Genomic DNA, 3256 nt, shown 5'->3' on the forward strand with positions numbered 1-3256 from the left:
GTAGGCCTTTCCCGCGAGCTATCATCGAGTAGCTTTCACACTTAAGGGAGGTAGCTCTTTACACATCTTTTCACTTAAAAGAAAATGGTAGCTTTCACCCACCTAAAGAGTTAGCTTTTTCTCCCATTAGGGCATACATATTATTTGACTTATTGAGAGTACCATCGCACTTCTGATAGGGTAGCTCTTTCTGCTTCTCAACTTGTCTCTTTTTTTTTCTTTTTTTTTTTCAAAACAAATTCTTTCTTATTTGCAAAAAATTTTCTCAATTTAACCACAAGAAGTACAATGAAAAAACTAGAAGAAGTCCCACACGGTCTAAGTTGCTACAATATAGTAGTTATGTGCCCTAATTAAGTGAAGTGCCAAGAATAAAGTACAAAATAAAAAAAAATTAGAACTCAAAATGGAGCAAACTCGAATGTGTCCACTCTAATACTAAGAAACTCCAATTACATTTCACATACACCGTCATAAGTCAACCATGGCATATAAAAGTGTGCAATGAATTCTAAATCCTCCCTCAAACTCAATTCATACATTGTCCTCAATGTGTGTAAATATAAGCATGTAGGTAATGTAAACAAGAATAAGATGGGAGTGGAATACCATTACTTCCCCGGTTCAAATAGTCAATGTAATTGAGGCTTGGAACCTAACTATTCTGTCCATCGCTGTGCTCTAGAAGTTGGGGATCACTCATGATCAAGAAATGGCTGAGAGAGCATCCCTTTTATTTTGAGGATGATGGGTGTTGCAAATAAGTCCTGTAAAGTACAAGGGAAGAACATTAAAGTTTACCAAAATAAAAAATACCAAAATAGAAAATAAAATCCAATAAAAAAATAGATACAAAATAGACACGGTCAATCCTTGCCAAAAATACTAAATACAATAGTCTGAAATGAAAATAAAAAATACAATAAAAATCAATACTCAATGGTGTTAGATGATACTAGATCGGTCAGTGGATGCAGGGAAGATGGAGAAATAGATGTCAGAGGAACGGGAGCTGGAGGAGAGACCAATCTGGAGAAACATCCAGTGTACGGCCAAGGTCAGCCTCGATCCTTGCCTGTGTTGACAAGATAGTCCGCTGACCCTCCTACAGCTGAACCACAGCAGTCCGCAACTCCTGTATCTCAGATCTATATCTAGGAGGAGTTGTTGCTATAGTTAGAGATCCCACAGGTGCAACGGTCGATGGTAGGGATGACTCATTGTCGGACTCATCGTCTGACTCTTCATCCTATGCCTCACTCTCCTCTACTAGCTACTCAGTCTGACTAGGGGTGAGGACCAATCTAGAGCCATGATGCATTATCATCCCAAGAAGACGTAGGGTGTTCAACCCTAGGGGAGCAATGCCGGCACCAACAATATCCTAACGTTTGAGTTGATCTGCCAAGCACATCCCTCTAACCAGACTCATGAAGTAAGGCTCGGTGAAGATCGCACCCAGGCATACATGTTGGCCCTGATGTGCAATGACGTCTACCAATATGTACCCAATTGGATGGGACAACCTCGATCACGTTGTAAAGAAATAAGAGCTCCTGCCATCCCAACGGCCCAATGATATCTGCTCAACCTGTGAATGATTGAGCAATGACAGTGTGCACATACCTATGAGCTGGGATTGTCAGAAATGAGGCCTTGGTAAGCCACGGCTCATAGCTCCTCCCTTTGCTCAGATACTGTGACACTCTCTTGGCACTAACACCTGGAGGAATATCAATCAGCAATTACTCATATTGCGGGGTGCTTATGAAGTCTGTGTTATAAATCCTTGACAGTAGGGAAAACTCGGTGTAAGAAAGGCTCCGCTGATCCCCAAATAGCTGAAATTGGTTGGAACCCACCCAATCGAAGGCAATTAGTGCCCGATCCAGCTCGAATGTGCTCAAAACCTCTAGTGTAGTGTCTTGGTAAGCTCGGTCTTCATATATGAATACCTGACTCCAATCACTGGTCTAAAGCATCCACCATACCTCCTCCTTGAGCCCTAGCTGGGAAAGAATAGGCTAATCTACCATACATGATTTACCAAACCTCTACGTCTTCAAGCAGGTATACCATTCTCAAAAGCGAACCTTGAAAAAAGTAGGGGCCAAGGGGGTCGGAGGAGTCGATATCTCCTTTGTACTGACTGCACTCAAGGTAGATGCCTCTGGTTGTTTCCCCTTGGCCAGCCTAGAAGCTGCCTTCTTCACTCTAACCATCTTGCATAAGAAAAATACAAAGCTTAGATTGAAAGAATATGAAATTTGTACAAAATAGGAATGGTTATGTCTTGCTTACAAAAAGGCTTACGGCCATAAGCCTTGGGGAAAGTCACCTTTACGGTGACCTTACGACCGTAAGCCATAGGCTCAAGCTATAAGGACTCCTCATGTGTAATGGAGCTCAAAAATTTACAAATTTCAACTCTAAACTATCATTTAAGCATTGCTAAACAACATACATTTGTTTTCATGCAGCAATTCAGACAATTGATTCAAGGGTTATGAAAAATGAGGGTTGCTGTCACGCCCCGTCTCGCGGGTCCCACTCATGACATACCGCCACGATAACCCAAGGGAGGTCCAACACTAACTCACCCCTAGATCACCGTAAGGCTAACCTGTTTCCTGTACAAAACCACTATAACAATAATAAACATTCTAGCAATCCAATATACCCAAATGTTCCTACACAACCCATCACTTTAATTTAAACCATGACAACAACCATTCACTTAGAGAGTATACATCTCATACACAACATAAAAGCTAACCAACATATATAAAAAGTATCAAAGAAGAAAGATACATATTAATATTAGGGTTGGTAATATCCTAGTGGATCCATCAACTACATGCCAAAAATATATAAGCTTCATACACGACTTAAGAAAATACAAACTACTCTGCCAAGCACTTCACGCTGCTATCCCACTGCTGTGCTGTCACCTGGGGGAGGGAAAAAAATAAAGAGGGGATGAGTAACTAGGTTACTCAGTGAGTGGCTAAACATGGAGCTATATCTCATACATAATATATTAAAGTAAAAGGTAAAAAAAATATATTTCAACTCCTCAAAATATTCAATATACTTTGACTATCAAGTATAAATTAAGATATAAAAATTTACAACAATGAAATGCTCGATAAAAACTCTTTTTAAATCATCTCAAAATCCATATGAGTAAGAAATCCAAGTTTATACTTTGGCTTAGTAACTCATAATTCAAAAATGTATAAATCATCGATTAAAA

This window comes from Dioscorea cayenensis, chromosome 14, assembly GCF_009730915.1.
Source record: "Dioscorea cayenensis subsp. rotundata cultivar TDr96_F1 chromosome 14, TDr96_F1_v2_PseudoChromosome.rev07_lg8_w22 25.fasta, whole genome shotgun sequence".
NCBI classification, from domain to species: domain Eukaryota; kingdom Viridiplantae; phylum Streptophyta; class Magnoliopsida; order Dioscoreales; family Dioscoreaceae; genus Dioscorea; species Dioscorea cayenensis.